The sequence below is a fragment of the Equus caballus genome, chromosome 20, assembly GCF_041296265.1.
Source record: "Equus caballus isolate H_3958 breed thoroughbred chromosome 20, TB-T2T, whole genome shotgun sequence".
Classification (NCBI taxonomy): Eukaryota; Metazoa; Chordata; class Mammalia; order Perissodactyla; family Equidae; genus Equus; species Equus caballus.
In genome coordinates, this window is record NC_091703.1 from 58073964 (window position 1) to 58094881 (window position 20918).

The following is a 20918-nucleotide window of genomic DNA, read 5'->3' on the forward strand; positions in this document are numbered from 1 at the left end:
TTTTGCAAATATGTTTTCCCTTTACTGTGTGTCATCTTTCATTTTCTTGATGGTACCTTTTGAAGGATAAAAGTTTTTAATTTGATGAAGTCCTATTTATCGTTTTGTTTTGTTTTGGTCACTTATGCTTTTGGTGCTATATCCAAGAAGGCTTTGCTTAACTCAAGGTCACAAAGATTTACTTCTACGTTTTCTTCTAAGAGCTTTATAGTTTTAGCTCTTACGTTTAAATCTGTGCTCCATTTGGAGTAAATTTTTGTATGTGGTATAAGGAATGGTTCCAACTTCATTCATTTACATGTGGATGTCCAGTTCCTTAGCAGTATTTGCTGAGAAAGATATTTTTCCCCACTGAATTATCTTGGCACCCCTGTCAAAAATTGCCCATTACCTTTTGAACGGTTTTTCTGTATTTGGAGAAGTTTCTATTTTTGAGTTCCACATCCTCAGAGTAGAGTCAAACCTCAAGTTTATAGCTTCTCTTATGGCTAAAATGTAGCGCGTATCCTAGAATTTAGCCATAAGAGACTCTGATACAGAAGGGAGAAACATGAGCAAACAGGCCTAGGTATAGCCTCCTGCCTGATGGTGCAGTGGTGGCAGTGGCCACAGTGGTTTCCTCTGGTCTTTGGTGGGGCAGTAACAATGGTGATTGTTCTTTAACAAGCCAGCTGCACCATGGTTTTGACATTGCACCCAAGCCCATCCTTGGGCTTTGTTCTCTAGGCCTCCCAGCCAACAATATATGGATTATCATATATTTTTTTAGTTTATCTTCCAGTGTCAAGTTCTGTTGCTCGCAACCAAGAGCCTGACTGATACGCATGCTAAAGAGAGATAAAGTAGTATTCCAGGGAATGAATTGTGCTTTAACTTTGCGTAGAACATGGATCTGACAATTCCTACTCACTTTTGAGTTGGAGATGTAGAGGACATTCTGACAAATAGTAGTATCTGTTTTAAGCCAGTCAGATTCAACTCTGGGTATTCTATCCACTGCTAAATTAAAGAGAAGCAGTGGACTCCCCAATCCAAAATTGCATAGACACTTTATACTTTCATCTCTGACCAGCTCTGCTTGGTTCCCTTCCTGCTTCTGATTCTTAGCTCTCTTCCATGGTTCGGCCTGTATGATGTTCTTGGACCTGGTTGCATATTGGACTCTTTGCTTTGACTTGCATCTCCTCTTTGAGGAATGGGACCCAGACAAACCTCTCTGACTCATCACATCTGAATTAGCCTGTTGATTAGCCCCTGAGGACCTCAGCCCTGGCTCCAGACAGCTTGGCAGGTTGAAAATTGGAACTGTCTAGCCCAGCTCGATCCATTTTACTACAGTTCTCTGAATTTGGGGACATGCCGGTTGCTACATGGAGTAGAGATAAGTTGTATCTCAAAGGAAACATGACCTGGGGGAGGTAGAACACCTATATTTGAAGGCAGATAGCATCCCTAATAAAAAGGGGTGAGACAGCAGCAGTAAGTCACTGGCACTTACATATTCCCTTTCCTGTATTCTCTTTGAAGGGACCCCCAGTTTTACTCCAACTGCTTTCTCCTGGAAAAAGTAATGGGTAAGCTAGACAAATGGCTTCACTTCATCATGGAAATGCAAATCCTTAAGGAGCCGAGCCCACCATTTTTTAATGAATTCAAACATTTGGCCTTTTTTAATGGCCTGTCTGTTAGAGGATTAGACTAAATATATGTCAACAGGACCCTCTATTCTCTAGAAATTCCATATTCCATATTTTACATTTCTCTTCACCACAAAATTCACACATTAGGGCTCTGGAGCCACTTACAATGGCAACTTTAATAGCTATAAAGAATGGTCTGGGGATGAGTAGGGGTGGGGTGGAGGCGAGCGATTTCTCCAAGGATCTCATGAAGCTGCCAGCATTGTCCCTTTAGCTGCCGGAGTGGTTGCTGGGTAATGTAATACTGATGGTTCCTAATATGGAGATGTATTGAATATTCTCTATCTATCCTGGAGAATTGAATTCTACTGTCATTTTCTTTTCACCCCGTAAACGATCAGCTTAAATCTTTGCCTACGTTGTTAAAAACTAGAATCAGTGTGAACAGTGTCATTGGGAAAAGTTAGACATTTTTGAGAGCATGAACCAAGAAAAATAGATTGGTAAAAGTAATGTGAAATGGTCTCTATCAAAGTGATTATGTTTGATAGGTTTTTCTAAGGCATTAACCTCAGAGGTGTCTTGGAGAGATGCTTTCAAGATATAGCACTCTTATAAAAGAAGACAGCAGAGTCAGTGGGCCAAAAAATAGACTAGGACCTGGAGGGACCCCATTCGAAGTTCCATTTTCCTGCTGAATCTCGGCGGTACAATGACAAAGTCACTTAGGCCATCAGTGCTTCAGTTTTGCTATCTGTAAATGGGAACAATAGCTTCTTGTGAAGAATAACATAATTTCTTCATATTATGGAAGCATTATACGTTTATTTAGGAAAAAGTGCAGATGGGCAGGAAGAATGCAAAATATATCCTCAATTCTCCTTCCCCAACCCGGAGGAAATAATTACTTCTCTTTGGAGTTTCTCCTTTGAGATCTCCAGATTATCTTCTTTGCATCCTAAATTTCAAGAATCATGCTTTAGCAATGACTAATGAACCCTCAAAATTCAATCAAATTTCACCACATTTCAATCTTTCCCCTTTCTCTTTCTTCTTGAAGAAAGGTAAATTCAATCATGGCAAAAGATCATTAAAATTGGTATAAGAAATAGACTTCATGTTACATCACAAAATTGTTAATTTGTACCACATGAAGTAGGTAAAATTTCAAACATGGGTAAATATACCTAGGTCAATCATAATGGCAAACTTCGATCTTGTGGAACCTTATGGAATGTCTATAAATGGTTCTCAATCAGCAGTGTAGAAGATAATAATACTTGCTAATGGGACAACACAGGAGGAGCAGAGCAAGCTCTTTTGCTGATGGAAAAACTTTCCTAAGATGGCTTCAAGGATTGGGAAAGAGCCTGGTCTCTGTGCGATGCTGCATAGCCAGCCAGTGAAGAACGTGGTGATCCAGTGGCCACACGGGCTGGTCAGTTCATTTTAAGCCTTGTTGCCTTTGTGGAATGGTGTATCTCCTAACACATCCAGGGACTTAGAGGGACTCTCTGGATTGGTTGTTTGTAAGGGTCTTTGTGGAGAGGCAAGTGGGGTCCTTGCGGTATTACTCCCCCAGAGTGGGGAGTGAGAGGCTGTGGTCTGAATTTCTGCGATGGCTCCTCTCAGTTACACTGACTGCTCGTGGGTGGGACCTGCTGGCTTGAGGATGAGGGGTGGGAGGGAGATTTTACATAAAATACCTTTTGTGCATTTAAGTTTTATACTATGTACAAATATTATCTATTCCAAAAACAAATCCAATCTAACATTAAAAAAAATTAAAAATACAAATGGAATAAAAAATCTGGCCTTTCAAGTGGAGGTTAAATTGCTAGGTAGAAATTTTAAATCCCACATGCAGTTTCCTTCTCTTGGAAGCAACAAAGGAACATGACAAAATATTTACAAGTGGAAAATGCTACTTATAAGTTCTGGGGTTAATGGAAAAATCTAGAGATGCTGCTTTTATAGCAGACTATGTTCCAATATAGGTGCTTTGGCCACAGGATTCAAATCACCTGAACTAAACCCACCAAGGAAAACAGAAGGCTAGCCCCCAACTCAGTTGTGGACGAAATCTTCCTCTGCTGGGTGAAATGTGTTCTCTGCTGCCTTCTCCACAACAGAGTCGCTTTCCTAGCCTAACCCTGTTTTGTTATTTTTAAACTTTATAATGAGTTTTTTGGCAAATGGGCAATTTTTGAGACTCTCTGAGAGGTGGTTTGTCTCTTGGTTCATTAGGCTGTGCACAATAACATTTGGAATGTCCCTTGCTGCACAAATAGGTAATTTATGTAATCCGTTTGTATGATTTGAAAACATGTAACCAGTGTTACTAGACTGGAGTCTGCTGTTCTTCCACATGGTAGATTACACTGTTACTGAAGTCATTAATGTGACTGCACTGAAACAGTCTGCATTCATCCGATGACCTGTGTTTAATTTCCAAATATTTTGCATTTTACTTTTAATTTGGGCAAGAAATGAGCTTGCCCGCTAGAAATCACACTTAACGTAGATTGTATTCTGTTAACTTTTCTTTGTTTAGAAATTTCTTTTATAGTTCTGGGCAAGCAAAAAAACTTTGAATTTTCTACCTCCCTATAATTATTGAGATATCAAGAGAATTATGCAGAAGTTAATAACTAACAGAATGTATCAAATGAAATAGTTTTCATGTTAATAACCCAAGTCTAGAGGTAAGCATACATTTATTGTGTCCTCTTTTGTATCCACATACCTTTGCAATACTAAAAATAACTTGGTTTGTGCATTTCTGAAATCTTTTTTTGATCTTTTCCTTTGCAGCATCATTGTGCCGCTCTTGCTCAAGGATTCTGTCTCTTTCTCTGTGTTCTTGCCTTTTGTTCTGTTCTCCTCTGGGCCAATTAAATCAACTGGAGGCTTATAAAACGATACCCCTGGTAAATCTCAGTGCAATTAGAGGAAATGAGAGTTTTCAACAATCCTCATTTCTGCTTTTCTCTCCAAATTGAGTGAGGCTAGTTAAACTATGCACTTGACATATATGTTCTTAAAATGGAAGCACATTTAATGGGATGCAGCAATCAAATAAAATTTCCTCCTTATTTTATTTTTTCTGAGCTCTTTTTATGGGGAACAATGGCAAACATACAGTAAAAATGCACGTAGCATCAATGTACAGCTTAATAAGATATTATAAGGCAAAAGAACGCTTAGCCATCCCCCAGGTAAACAAATAGGACGTGGCCAGTACCCCAGAACCCACTCATGTGTTCTTTGCCAATTACGTCTCCCTCTCTTTCCACAAATTAACCACTTTCCTGACTTTGATAGTAATTACTTCCTTCCTTTTCTCTGTAATTTCGCCACCTATGTATGCATTCCCTCAAACTGTAGTTTAGTTTTGTTTATTTTTTAACTTTATATAAATGGAGTTTGTAAGCATTTGGGTCTGGCTTTGTATGGGTCAGGTTCCTGGCAGGAAACAAAGAACGTATTCAAAAGGAGGATTTAACAGTTTCATCAAGAGACTGTATACAAGTGGTGTGCAAGATTAAAGGAAACCAATAAGGGATGTTGCAGTACCCCAGGGCTACCAATAGTGGGGAAGCGGGGAGACTACTACCCATAGGCCTGCAGAGGCAAGCAGTTCCAGAAACCCTGTGCTCCCTATCGCTGTAGGCGAGAGCTGCTCAAGGGCAAATGTGGTCTTCAGGAGAGAACTGTAGCCACTCTCAACTATGTCCTGGCAGAGAGAGTCCAAAGGGACAAATATCCTGATCTTTCTCCTCCTGCCCTCTCATTTACCTCTTATTGGGGAGATCCAACCAAAAGCCGGAGGGCAAATGGCCCATTTGAAGAAATTCATACTAGTCAGGCTCCTGGGCACAGAGATGGGCAGAGAAGGATGGAGAGTGGACCTGGAGGGGCAAATGGACCATGCTCAGAACAGGCTTCTTTTTCTTGACTATATTTTGAGAGATTTATTCACGTTGTTGTATGTAGCTGTATTTTGTTTATTTTCACTGCTGTATAGTGCTGTATTATGGAAATATATCATTATTTATCCATTTTTATTGTTGATGGACTTTTGGGTTGTGTCTTGTCTTCGGCTAATGTAACTAATGTCTGTCTACTGAGGCACATAGTATGTTTTCTAATGAATATGTATGTGTATATGAAGAAGCAGAATTGCTGGAAAATATGGCATGTATCTATTTAGCTTTAGTAAATAATCCCAAAGTGTTTTCCAGAATTGTTGCACTGATTTACACTCCCATCAGCAGTTCATGAGATTTCTGTTGTTCCAAAGAGTTGCAAATCTTCGGAATTGTCAATCTTCTTAATTTTAGTTATACTGGTGTGTGGCGTAGTGATATTCAATTTGCATTGCTTTCATCACTAATGAGGCCACACATTGTATACATTCATTAGCTATTTGGATAGCCTTTATGTTCTAGTTTCTTGTCCATTCTTTTTTTTTATACTTTCTTCTGTAATTTTCTTTCTCTTTGAAGATTAATGCAAAGACGTTTCTGCCTGAAAGTTTTGTAATACGAATATTTTTACTTACTAATATGGAACCCCACTCAGCATAATTTGTATATATATGTCAAAAATTTTTTTCAGAGATTTATTTTCCACGTAGAAATGCTGCAGTATGTTTCTTTTATGATTTAGCAGTCTACTATTTACTTTTAAAATATTTTATCAGTTTTTTACTTTTACTTTTTGAAGTTTGAGTCTTGTCCATTTTTCTATTGCATTGTCTGTCTTTTCCTTATTTATATGATGTAGGAAGATTTAAAAAGTCTAAATAAAAATAAAGAGGGAATTATTTTGTATATGGAACATACAAGCACTAGCTATAAAAGAAAAGAGATTTAAAGATTTAAAAAATCTTCCTACATAGATACCTGTATACACGAATACACGTTGATATATATATTTTCCTACTTTATGGCTTGTATTTTCTCTGTCTTAATCATGTATTTTTATGTACTAGAAACTTTTAAATTTATTATAGCCTAATTTATTAATCTTTTCTTCTATAGTGTTTGTATGTTCTATATAAAAAATAATTGCCTTAATTTATTTAGACTTTCCCCCAATTTTTCTGAAAAATGTTTTACAGTTTTCTGTGTAGAAGACTTGCATATCTTTCATTAGTTTTATTCCTAAGTATTTTCTATTTTTGACACTGTTGCAAATAGTATTTTTTAAAACTTCATTTTCTAATTGTTTGTTGCTGTTATAGAGAAGCAGAATTAATTTTTGTATATTCACTTTGCATATAGCAACTTGTTTTCCAACCAGGAAAACAAACTATTCTAAATATTTTATACAGAGGGAACTTAATGCAAGGCATTTGTAACACAGGTAATAGAGGAATTGAGACTCGAAAAAGGAGAGGTAATGGAGCTACCCAAATTACAAAAGAGCAGAAAGCTGCTTGCACGTCTAGACTGGAGGAATAAAGAAAGAAGGTAGTGTTATGAAGCCTGGAAACCAGCATCATTCAGCAGAAGTGGAACCACAGACAGCCTGTGCAGCAGGAGCTAGAAAGAATCAGTAGTTGCCTGAGAGGCCATTGGAAGGAGAGAGAAGAGAGAAACACCCTGGATTCCCCTCCCCCTTACTAATATTCAGCCAGTGCCTTCCATTGGCTGAAGGTATGCACAGTCCAGGGGCCAAAAGAGGTTGCAAAATTTTGTCCCCTTTAATGCAGTACAGGAGGAGGGGAGAAATGGGATAAATCTGAGATGAATAGATGTTACTTATTCTGATAATTTATCTCTCTCTTTGAATATACACAATCATATCTTCCATAAATAATGACAGTTTTATTACTTCCTTTTCAATCTTTATAATGTTTATTTATTTTTCTTGCCTTATTGCACTGCTAGATGTCAGTGGACTTATAGGCTCCAGAGATGACCAAAGCATTCTGAGTTGCCCCGATGTCTTCCTGGATCTTTCTGCGGGCTCTTCTTGGACAGCTGAAGCCTAGGTGACAGGTCTCCGTTTGACTACCTCATTTTTAGCATTATAGACTCATAAAATTTCAGAGCTCATAAAACAAGAGGTCATCTAGTCCAGAGGTTGGCAAACTACAGCCTTTGGGCCAAATCTGGCTTGCTACCTGTTTTTGTAAATAAAGTTTAATGGGAACATAGCCACACTTCTTTGATTATACAATATCTGTGGCTGCTTTTATGCTACAATGGCACAGTTGAGTAGTTGGACAAAGACTGAGTGGCCCTCAAAGCCCAAACCATTCATTATTTAGCTCTTTATAGAATCATTTGCCGACCCCTGAGCAGTCATCCTCTTCATTGGACAGATGAGGAAATTGGTCGCTGCCCACCATCACACAGCTGTTGGTTGCAGAGTGTAGATTAGATCACAGACCCCAGCCTCCTAGCCTAGTGTTTTTTTCACTGCACCACGTAATTAAAGGACTTTCCCTGATCTAACATGAAAGTCTGTGTTATAAGATGGGGCCTGTCCTGGGCAGGGTGAAGGTCCTAAAGTGGAGATGGTCAGGGGCCTGGCCAGTCAGGTGGGAGGCCAGCGCACACGGTGCCCGTGACCCTCCTGTGTGTCACGGCCTCTCTCTGTCATGCCGAAGACCCTAGCATTAATAGCTGTCTTTTGCCCTTGAGCAATAAAGAGAGGAAACAACCATAAAGAGTGAGTCTCTTCTCTTCTTGTCCACGGCCCTCTTCCCCACTTGCAGTACCAACATGGTATTAGCTCATGTTTATTGAAAGGACTAGACATTTCAAATTTGTTATTTTCAGCTTGGAAGTATTGTGTTACTGTTTACTTGAAAGTTAAGATTTCCAAAGGACCTTGAATTATTATTTACTGTCCTTGTTGCCATTATTCACAGCTCCCTAGGCATAGAGAACATTCAATTAAAATTTCGAGCAGTGCTGTTTGGTGATGGATACAAGGAGAATTTCTATTGAAGAAGGAATGACCTCAAATTTACTTTTCTCAATACCGAGGCCTCGGCTTTCTTCTATTTGAAAAGGCATAAGCAGTTATTAAAGAACATGTTAAATTATTTTAATTTTTTTCTTTCTCACGTTCCTTAGTCTCCCACATTCCCACTGTTTCAATACAGGAGACTTCAGACGGAAAGACTGATTCTGGGCCTCAAGTTTGTCTTTGTCCTTGTCCTCTTGTTGTTTACCACGGCACTGTTTTTGGGTGTTAAATGCCAATTATTGCAAAAGAATATTTACTTAACTAGATCTTGCCATACATGAAGACCTTTTAGTAAGAGCGATAAAGAACTTAATTTTATTTCTATTAACATAAACTTGTCATTCTTCTTTTAGTACTGTGTAGGATAATTCTCTTTTTAAAGTTCACCTAAAGTTCTTTCTGCTTTGATATCTTTGCAAAGCTATGACTTCATTTGGGAAAGTTTAAAACCCAAACATAGGATTTAAAGTTTCTTGGTTTTTATTTATTTGCAGAGTTAAGGGCATGATTGTCTTCTTTCGCTTCATGAATACTTTCTTTTAGCTCTGATCTCGTATCTCTCTCTATCTTTTCTCTAGACAAACCAAGAAGAGATGTCTTAGTGATATGGAGGTAGGTGCAGACGGGGTACCTCCATGGTTTCACAAAACTCCCTTTACATGGTTTCGTCATCCCCTGAACCATTTTCCTCAGTTATATCTCTTGAGGAAGATGTGGGAAGAGGCAATCTGGATTTTTTGTCATATTATTGTTTTCTAAACTGTGGAACTGGCAGTTCTGTGTTATGTAAGACTTTTCATTGTATCATGGTTCCAAACAGCAGGCTGGATGCTTTGCCTCAAGAGTGGAGAAAGGGGGAACAGGTAATATTAAGTTGCATACAACATCTAGTGTCCTCTTTTCCCTCTTTTGACGTGGGTTCCCCCAGAGCCAACAACCTCAACATTTGCTTCCCTAGTGACCGTGTAATGGGAAAGTCACAGGCTTTGCCCACCTATTACTAAAATGAGGCCACAGTTATGGTAATATCCAAATTTCAGCCTCCTAAGGTTTCAACTCCTTGACCAAAGACAATTTAATTGGTTTCCCCCCCATAGTTTCTCCTTTTGATTTCTGAGAGTCCTCAGTGACTTATATGTCTCCATAGCTCTTAGTTCTGGTTGTTGCCCACACTTGCTGTTGGCAGAGGTAAGATGTCACAGCATCTCTCCTGCAGAGCTCACACGTATCCTTAGCCCTGCAGCCCTACTTTATTCAGAGGTTTTCTTCTCCTCTCAGCACTGGTTCTGCTGATGCCCTAATGACTGCTGAAGCCGGGCATCGAAAGAGCCCAATGCCACTTTGCCACACCACTGTAGGACCAGACATCTGTAAATGGACACATGCAAAGGGAAAAGCTGTTTTCTTTGTGTTCGTGAATACTTTCTTTGTACTCATGAAGAGATGATGTTCCTTTTATGCTGTATACTCACACCAGTTGTATATGGGCCCCCTCCGCAATATTACAGTTCTGCTACCTGTCTTGATCTGGCACTTAGCATTTGAGTAAGTAGCTCTAATTAAGATCTTACTGGCTTCAAGGAGGATTTCATCCAATTTGTCCATGTGGTCATGATATTGCAAGCTGAGAGAACACTCTTTCTCTCAGAATGATGTTTGGTCAGAGCTCCTAAGTGTCAAAGTTCTTAATGGTATAGCTCTTTGCATTCATAAGCTGCATTCCCTCCCCCTCCACCATTCCCATCATCCCTCCCCATTCAAGGGGTTCTCATGTATCCAGAGTGCTGATAAAGCAAGTATGAGTGTTAGTGACCTCAGAGGCATACCCAAGTGAGGCCTGGGGATGGACTGGACAAAAGGCAGGGCTTTGACTTAGAGGGAAGTAAATGCTTAGAAAGACGCTACTTTTGATTAACTTCTCTGTGTATCTCAAGATCCTGTTTTCTTATTGATTTCTTTCATGCTTTCCATCACAGACTTCAAAAAAAGCATCGCATCAACGTGTTACCTTAAAGAATGATGTCATTTTTTGGAGAATGTACTTAGAGGCAACTGTTGCCCTTCCTCATATCCCATCCAGCCCCTTTCTGGACTACTTTGCTGTGTGCACAACAAATTCCTATCTATTTATCAGATGTGGTGCTAAGTCTGAATTTTAGCCCAAATTCTTTACTCCTATTGACCAGAAGTTCTTAATTTTTAAGTTCCATGGATCTCCTTGGCAGTCTGAAGCCTGTGGACCTTTCTCAGGATAATATATTTAAATGCATAATATAAAATACATAGGATTATAAAGGAAGCTAATGATAATGAAATACAGTTAACCAAATATTTAAAAAAATTGTGCTGTTTTATTTACATATTTAATAACAAGATCCAGTGGTGGGTCTAATAACCAATTTTGAAATGGCGATAAAATGATATTTTGAATTCACAGCAACAGTTGTAATATGATATGAAAATATCTGTGTTTTCTATTGGTGACAGTCACAGATCCTGCTCACACTGCCCTGATTTCTAATAGAAGGAAATGCTATGTTGCAGTTAAAGATTAGTGAAAATAAAGATGCCTTTTTTTCCTCTCCAAGTTCGTGGACCCCCTGGATTTGGAGTTCATGGATCCATAGTTAATATGTGAGCTCTGTGCAGGGTTCCCTCAGTCTTTTCTGTAACTCGGTCTCAGTGAAGGTTGCTGCAGTCCATTTGACATGCTGTGATATCTTTGGCCTTTGAAGGGCATGAGAGTCTCTGGGCTCCTGATTTAAGTAGAATTCTTAGCTCCTTAGTAAATTAGAAGATACTAATAGATAACAAAGAAAGGGAACGCTGCTTGGCGACACTGCCGAGAAGAATCCAACCCTCAAGGACAAATGGGGCCTGGAGGAGTGGGAAGAGGGTTCTCATCATCCACTTCTCTCTCTAGCCGGGTCTTAACCCAGCTGGGTTCCCTGTGAGGGGTTTTAGGCCTTTGGTGCTTATCTCATGTCTATGAGGTAGGCAAGGACCATTCCGTTCTCCCTTACATAACTCCTATATCCCAACAAAACTGGATCTCTTGCTGCTCACCTCTTCTTGTGCCTTCCCACCTCTGAGCCTGGGTGTGGCTGTCCCTTCTCCTGAAGCGACCCCCTTTTCATCACTCTCTGTCAAGAGACTTGGGATCTGGTGGGACTATGGGTGATTTGTTTTGTTTCTTGTCCTTCATCAAAAATTCTTCCTTTAGAATAGCAACCATTTACATCGTGAGTGTGCACTAATCTTATTAGGGGAAAAATATGTATTATTTATTTTAAAACTTTTACCAATATTTTCAGACCACATTCAAATCCACCTACCTCCTTGAAGTCTCCCCTGATATTCTGAATCCAAAAGGGACTCCCAACCTGAATTCTCACTGCCTCCTCTGTGCTCGTCACATCTGTCTAGCATTAGTGTAGACACACTAGTTGAACAAATTGCTTATGTTGTCTTTTCTTCCAGACTGTAAGTCCTTTGAAGACAGCACTTATGCATTTATTTATTGCCATATTCTCCCCAACTCCAAGCCCAGTAGTTTGCACATAATATCCTATATTATCATATTCTAATTAATTATTTAATATATCACATGGTAAGCACTTAAGGAAAAAAACACTTGGGAACAGTTTGACTATCAGTGATGATCAATAGCACTTTGGTTAAATTGGTGTAAATTTATCTTGAAAAAAGCTGCTATTCACTGTAGTAAGAGCTCTTTATTAGGAGGGAGGCATTTCTACCCATCTTTCTGCATCAGGCTGGTCTCCTGGCTCTATGTAACCAAGGAAGGATTTTTTTGATCAAATTGGTCAGGCCATTCATTGGGCTACATGTTAGGAAGGAAGACATTTGCTCCCTGAATGCAGGCAGGGCTGTAACCCATCCCTACTGTGGGGACTCCAACTGTCTTAGATTGTGGTGGGGACACATGTGGGGTAGCGGGAGAAAGCAGGAGCCCTCTTGGGTCTTTGAGCCTAAATTGTGCTTTCCAATCTAGCTTTTGCCAAAGAGTCATGGTACTGGGGTATTGGATGTCTTCCCAGCTGTTATTTAAGTTTTACTCTGATTCCCAGGATTCTATTATATTTTGCACATAACTCCCTCAGTCCAGGTTTTCTCAGGGAGGATGGATGAACAAGGCAGGAACTGGTTATATCTGAGTCTCTGTCCATAATGCCATCAGAATTTTGCCAAAATCACACCTCTAACTTAAAGGTCACTGAGGAGAACTACGTGGCAAGTTGACGTCATTCTGTATATTGCACAGGTAGTTGTGTTTTCTGTATTTATTTTGGATTTTAGAACATCATGAAAAATTACCCAATTTCATAATATTGATGGTAGGAAGTACTGTTCGCTGGATCCAGACTGTCATGGCAGGTTTGGGCCAGATTTTGAAATCTGTGCCGTGAAAGAAGATTGCAATGACACAAACTTTTCCTGTGGTATTTCTCTCTCATATTCAGTACTGAAGGAGAGTGGATGGGACTCACCAGGTGGGTTTGCTCTACCCTGATGAGATGATGAGAAGAATCCTTGAGAAGAGCTGCAGGTTCTGTGTCCAGCTCTGCAGCAGGCAGCCGTGGTGTCATTGTGGCATTTCCAGGTGTCTCTGCTCTTAGCCTATACCTCACTTAACTGCAATAAACTCTATGTTATTTCCCAGTTTATATTTCCTTTTGCTAGAGCTCTGACCTGGTTTTACAACTTATCCCACTGTGATATAAATAATATGGATGAAAATCCATCAATGTCACAGAAAAATGCCAGTACAGAGTATCCATAGCCTGGTTTTATATATCTCAAATGTTTAGAACTTAAACTTTTTTCACAATAACCCATATTTTGGGTTTTCTGCCTCTTTGGAACATTGTTCCTTCAGCAATGGGTAACAATTGTGGAAGTTGGGGACTAGTTTAACCAGCTGGCAATATCTAAGGATTAACTCAGCAGTTTTTTGAGTGAGCTTCGTAAATATTTGATAAGGCATTTTTTTGCCCAACAATTCATTGTAGGAATCCGATGAAACAGAAAGGAGATTGTGGTCAGTTGAAAATGAGACATTGATCTCCAAGGACATAGTTTTCTTCACCTGTAATAATTTGTTTTAAAGTCAAAGAGCTTTTAAATAAGTTCATGGGCCTTCACTACTCCTAGGGAAAAAGTATTTTGTTGAATTTCTGTTCTTGCCTTTTTCTTCTGGTATGAAATTGTAAGTGGTTTTCGGAATACTGGTGAAACTGGAGAACCAAATAGAGTGCTAGAAATAAATAGGCGTGGGCCTATAAGCTTTTGCACGGTAAGAAAACATATTTGTCCATGTTGGAAATGGCTAAGTGGGAAAACAGTGGATTTGTGTGCAGGGCTCTATAAAAAGTTAGCCAGAGAACTCTGAACTTGTATATCCAATTGCCTTTTTCGTGTCTCTTCTTGGCCATCCCAAAGGCACCAAAACTCATCATACCAGAAACCAGACTTGTGGTCTCCTGCCTCAAACCTAGTCTTCTTATTATGTTCCCTCCTCAGTGAATGGTATCACCCTTCATCTGGTGAAATGTGGCAGAATAATGTGTTGAAATGTGGAGTTGTGCTTCTTTTCCTCATGCTGTTCCTTTCCCAGTCATTTAAAAACCAGTGTGACTCCCTCACTTAGTGAGAGTTTCTCACTGTGACTCTAAGCCTTAGGGATCTTGGCCCCGCCTGAAGTAGAGTGGCCTGGAGTCTAAGGCTGGGCTTTGGAAATAGCTTACGCCAGTTGCACAGAGAGGAGTTGTGAAGGGGAAGGCTTTTGAGGACCAGGAGACGGGAAGGAAAGTACCCCAACTAGGAAGGGAGGAGAGAAGTCTGTGAGCATCTCTGCAAGGGACCTGGGTGGCGCCTCCATGGCTGTGTCCCTAGGAGGTGGCCAGCCCTCAGGAGAATGCCCATATGTCCCCAAGGAGGCTGGATTCAGCCTCATCAAAGATTCCTGTGACCTGGAAGTAGTAACACCGTAGAAGCCAAAGGGATGATGAGGACTGGAACAACACACAGCTCAACAGTAACCAGTGTGGACGAACAACCATCGGACCAAGAGGAGGCTGCTTGACACCGCCCTGGAGAAGAGCAGAGGTGACTGGAGAGGAGAGAGCACAGTGGAGAGTGGTGCAAAATAAACTGGAGAGGGAAGCCCTCTTAGGACATAGGCCTATCCTGAGACTCTGCTCAGCGTACAGACTTCTTGAAACAAGAATGCTGGGTTGGTTTCATCCATCATCCACCTCAGAGAAATGGTTTTCTTCCTGAAAGTGAATGCCATGGGTTCTTGTCATCTACTTGTGCCTTCTTCCCTTCCTTCCACCCTCTTCCCTTCGCTTCCTCTCTTTCTTCCATTTAATGAAGTACCCCCACAACAGATGCTTCCTGACATCTATATTTACGTGGTTTGTTGTTTTCTCTGAGAGGCAGCAGACATCAGTGGCCTGAGTGGTAAACAAGTCAAGATTCCTCATCTCGTGAAACTTTCATGACACCTTTTGCTCCCACCTGGGCTCCAACTCCCTAGTCCCATGTGCCTGCTAGCTAATACAGATATTTCTGAGTGAGTATATTCTTTTACTCTTATAATAGAGTTGTCAAAGACTGACAATTTTTAAAGGGTTAAATAAAAATGAATCTATCATAAGGAATTTTATTAAAGCAGTAGGAAATTTTCAATAGGTTGAAAAAAATATCAGCTGTGTTCTTTCTGTTGTTTTTGAAGTTTACCATAAGGCATAGATGTGAAGTTTAAACTGTTCCTGGTTTGAATACATATAATTTTTTAAGGCGACAAACTGAAATAAAATCATTGGCAGTGTACAGTCCTTTGATAGATGACATTTGACTGCGAGTTATATTACTCTGTCCTCTCCATTTGGAAATTCTTACATTATTGCATCCAAAGTCTGTGATATTTAATTACATTCCACATAGAAGAAAGTTTGCCATGAAGCTAATGAAGTTTAAGCTCTAGAACCCCTTTCTTGCACTGGCCCTTCTAAGATCCTGTTCCTAATTTTGTTACTGTAATTTTGTATTATTTTTCTTAAAGAATTGCTTAAATTCAGACTCCAAAAAAGCTGGAACTGTTCCTGGTTCCCCAAGAAGGGCTTTTTCCATCTTGGTGGGAGGTGGAGCTATTGTTCTCCCTATGTTTTCTCTAAAGTGAAATGTGTGGCTCACGTCAACACGTCTACCCCTCCTCCTCAGGCAGCAGGCTGTTTTCATTTTAACGCTAATGGTGCTTGTATTCCACTGTTTGCTCATCTGAGGATCTCCCTGTGATGGCAAAAACTAGTCTTTTAAAAAATATGTGCAAGCAATTCTTGAAAATATTTTTGTTGTTTAAATTATAAAACGCAAAATCTCAACATCCCTTTTCTGGCCTCTCGTTCAATTCTATTCTCTGAAGACAGCCACTGTTAACCATTTGTGTCTATTTTCCAGATGTCTTTTTCTGCATTTTCATATGTGTATACTTACAACTTTTAAAACTAAATTGCATATTCTGTTAATAAACAATCATGCTATGTATATTGCTCTGCAAAATTTTTTATTTAACAATATATCTAGGATGCCTTTTCAACCAATACATAAAGATCTAATTCATTCTTTTTAACCCTTAGGTGATTTTCACTGATCTTTTAATTAACCATTCACTAGTTGATAATATTTAGGGTATTTCTCATTTTTAACACTGCAAATATCACTGCAATAAACATTATATGCATAGATTTGTTTTGGTATTTGTGTAAATATTTCCATAGAATAGATTCTTAAGGGTCCAACTGCTGGATTTTAACTTGATACTGCCAAATTGTTCTCTTTGAAACTGTACCAATTATAATCCCACTAGTAATGTATTTCTCTTGAATTTATCACCAGGAGTGGAATTGTGAGGTCCTAGGTAATACACATATATGCTTGAATTTGGATTATATCAAACAGTATTCCAAGGTTGTTGCACCAATTTACAATCCCACCAGCAATATGTGAAAGTTCCAGTGGCTCTATGACCTTGCCAGTATTTGGTATTGTTGCATACTAAAATTTTTGTCAGTATGGTGGCTATGTTGTACTATCTTACTTTTATTTTCTCTGCGTTCTCCTGTTGACTAAATTGGTTAACCACCTTTCCAGATGTTTACTGCCATTGAGCCATCCTTTCTTGTGAACTTTCTGTTTAAGTTTTTGCCCATTTTTAAAACAAATTAGATTGTCTTATTCTTCTTGATTTGTAGGATACAAATCTTTTTAGGGTTATACATATACTGCATAGATCCTCTACTCTATTGGTTGCCTTTTCATTGTTTTAATGGTGTTTATTGTCGAACAGAAGTTTTTAATTTCAATGTAGTTCAATTTATCTGTCTCTTCCTTTGTGGTTAATGCTGTTTGTGCCCCACTGAAGAAACGTTTGCCTACCCCCAAGGCGATGGAGGTATCTTCTATGCTATCTTCTAGATATTTTATTGTTTTACCTTTCACAGTGAGATCTACAATCCACCTGGAGTTGATTTCAGAGTATGATATAAGCTATGATCAAGATTTATTTTATTCTCTATGAATATCCAATTGATGCAGCACCATTTATTGAAAAGACCGTTTTTTACCCACTGTTCTGTAGTGTCACTTTTTTCATATATCAAGTGACTATAGGTCAGCTCTCTAATTTATTCCATTGGTCTGTTTACATCTTAGTGATATAATCATACTTTCTTAATTAATCAGCTGTATAATATGTCTTGATATCTGATGGTGTATGGCCTCCAATTTTGTCATTAAAAATTGTCTAATCTATTCTTGGCACTTTTCATTTTTCATGTAAATTGTGGAAACAGACTTTAGTTTTCCACAAAAAAAGCCTGTTGGAATTTTGTGACAGATTTATTGAAGTTTAATCAACATATAATAAGCTTTTCATATTTAAAGTGTAATTTTATAAGTTTTGCCGTATGAAAACACCTGGGAAACCATTACTACAATCAAGATAATGAACATATTCATCACACCCAAAACTTTCCTTGTAACCCTTTGTAATCCCACCATCCCATTCCCCCAGACCCCCTAATCCACAGACAATCACTAATATTATAGATTATGCAGATTTATTTGCATTTTCTAGAATATTATATAAGTAGGCTCATGCAGTATAGACTTTTTTATTGGTCTAACTTCTTTCACTCAGCATACTTATTTTAAGATTCATCCATTCTGTTGTCGTTCATCCCTTTGTATTGCTGAATAGCATTCTATTGTGTAGATTTGTTATCTATATTACCTGTTGATGGACGTTTGGGTTGTCTCCAGTTTTTGGCTATTATAGATAAAGCTAGTAAGAATGTTCATGTGCAAGTCTTTATACGGACCTATGCTTTTATTTCTCTTGTGTAAATTACCTAGGAGTGGAATGGTTAGGTCATTAGTAATTGTATGCTGAACTTTTCAGGAAACTACCAAACTGTTTTCCAAAGTGGTTAACCGTTTTACGTCTCCACCAATAACGTAGAAGAATTGCAACTGCTTAGCATTCTCAACCAGAACTTGGTATGGTTAGCATTTTTAATTTTAGGCATTCTAATAGATAAGAAGTCATTTAATTTGCATTTTTCTAGTGACTAATCATGTTGACCATCTTTTCATGTGCTTATCTGCCATTTCTATATGTTATTTGCTAAACTGTATATTCAAAAATTTTGTCTAGTTTTTATTGGTTTACGTTCTTGTTGTTGAGTTTTGATAATTCTTTATATTGTGGATACAAGGCCTTATCAGATATATACTTTGAAATTATTTTCTCTTGTCTATTCTCTTAAGAGTGTCTCTTGAGAGCAGAATTTCCTAATTTTGGTGAAGTCCAATTTATCATTTTTTTTCTATTATCAATCATACGTTCTGTGTTGTAGCTAAGAAATCTTTTCTCAATCCAAAGTCACAAAGGATTTTTTCTATATTTTCTTCTATAACTTTTATAATTTTCAGTTTTACATTTAGGTCTATTATCCATTTGAGATAATATTTGTATATGGTATGCAGTATGGATCAAAGTTGATTTTTCTCTGCAGATGGTTACCCAGTTTGTCTTTCTTGACACCAAAACCGGGTTTCCTTGATCACTGTAGCTTTTTAACAAGTTGTTAAGTCACATAGTCTTAGTCTTCCAACTTTGTTCTTTCTCAAAGTTGTTTTGGCTATTCTAGGCCCTTTACATTTCCACATGAATTTCAGAATAAGCTTGTCAATTTCCAGCAAAAAAAAGCTTGCTGGAATTTTGATTGTGATTACATTGAATTTATAGATCATTTTAGGAAGAATTAACATCTGAACAAAATTGGGTCTTCTGATCCATAAACATGGTATATCTCTCCATTTGTTTATGTGTCTTTTAATGTATTTTAGCAATATTTTGTCATTGTCAATGTAGAAGTCTTGCACACCTTTTGACAGATTTATCCCTAATTATTTCATATTTTTGATATTGCTGTAAATGGTATTTTTTGTTAATTACAATTTCAACTTGTTCATTGCTACTATATTAGAAATATAATTGATTTTTGTATTTTCTCTTTTGTCCATAGCTAAACATTTATTAGTTCTGATAACTTTTCTAAAGCCTTGGGATTTTCTACAAAGACAGTCATGTAGTCTGTGAATACAAAGAGTTTTACTTCTTCCTTTATAATCTAGATGCCTTATATTTCTTTTTCTTACTTTATTGCACTGGCTAGATTTTCCATGACAGTTTTGAATAGAAGTGCTGAGAATGAACATCCTTGCTTTGTTCACAGTGTGAGAAGGAAAGTATTTACTCTTTCACCATTAAGTATGATGTTAGCTGTAAGTATTTTGTAGATGCGTTTTACATAGTTGAAGAGATTCTTTTATATTCCTAATTTTCTGAGTTTGCTTTTTTTTTTTATTACCTGGCATGAATGCTGGATTTTGTCAAATGCTTTTGCTGTATCTATTGAGATAATTGTATGGTTTTTCTTTTCTAGTCTGTTGATATGGTCAGTTACATTGATTGATTATTGGCTACTGAGATTTTGATTGGGATTTTATTAAATCTTAAAAGAAATAAACAGGATTAATATCTTTACACTAATGAGTTCTCCAATTTATGAATCTTGATAATGTTTTGTAGTTTTATGTGTAGAGATCTTGCACATTTTTCTTTCCCTTCCTTTCTCCTTCCCTCCCTCCCTTTCTTCCTTCCTCCTTTCCTCCCTTCTTTTTTTTCTTTCTTTTGAATTCTTTAAGCATAGGTTGCCTACACACATTTTAAAATATGTCCACACATTTTTGGCTCTCCTTCCAACAAATAGTGGAGTATATGTCCCCTTCCCTTGAAGCTGGCTGGCCTTAGTGACTTGGTTGTAACCAATGAAATACAGCAGAAGTGATGCTGTGTGACTTTTCAGGCTAGACCAGAAAAGGTCAGATCGCATCATGGACATTCTCCTTTAAAATTTTGACATCAAATTATCTTTAGTAATTCAGTCTTTACCATGGTGCCTGGCACTAGACTCTATAAATGTATTGAAAATAATTTTTGAAATAGTGTCTTGTTGTACATCTAGGGACTTGGGAAAGCTGGAAGTGGTAGGATGGGGATGGGAGTGCGTGGGCGAGAGGACATGGAAGAAAACCTTGTGAAGGAAATATTTTTATTATAATTCTACATATGGGAAAACTAAGACCTAGAGAGGTAAGTTACTTGCCCTCCTAAAGGTAGAGCCAAAATTCAAGCCCCCAGGCCATATCTGGTTCCAATGTTCTTGTTCCTTCTTCACTATGCTTCTTAGAGGCAGACAGAGCACCTTACCAAGGAGCATAGGATGATGTGTCATATCTTCCTTCCACATTTTATTCAAAGATAATTAATTTAAATCTCAAAATATGCATGATGTATTATGAAGTATAACAAATAATTTGCCATCTTTTAAAAAGAGAAAACAGAAGAATTCAAAGAAATATCATTCTTGCAATTGGTTGTTTTGGCTTATAACTCCAAAATCATCAAGTTACAGCCTCTCTTTTGGTAGAAATTTTCAAGATTCGTTATCCCAATTCATTATTACTTCTGATCCAGGGAAATAATGAAGTGTTTTTCTGCCATGATTTGCAAGGCACTGATTATGCAATTCTAAAAATTACCATTACTCTTTTGGTTGTTGGTACATGCCAAACACTGTGCTTATCATTTTTCCTCATTTATACTTAGACCACCCCTGAAAAGTAGGCAATATTACA

At 38.1% G+C, this 20918-nt stretch overlaps 1 protein-coding gene across 2 annotated transcripts in view; it reads left to right on the top strand.

The window, feature by feature from the left end:
* The window catches only part of PRIM2 (DNA primase subunit 2), a 425357-nt gene that overhangs the window by 385663 nt on the left and 18776 nt on the right, over positions 1 to 20918 (top strand). The window contains exons 15-16 of one of the 2 annotated variants that reach the window (XR_011430086.1): positions 7538 to 7641; positions 9206 to 9239. The exons of the other annotated variant lie outside the window; for it this stretch is intronic. The gene's annotated coding sequence lies outside the window, so the exon portion shown is untranslated. Of the gene's footprint in view, positions 1 to 7537; positions 7642 to 9205; positions 9240 to 20918 lie in introns of those variants that run through there. 2 annotated transcript variants of the gene reach the window in all.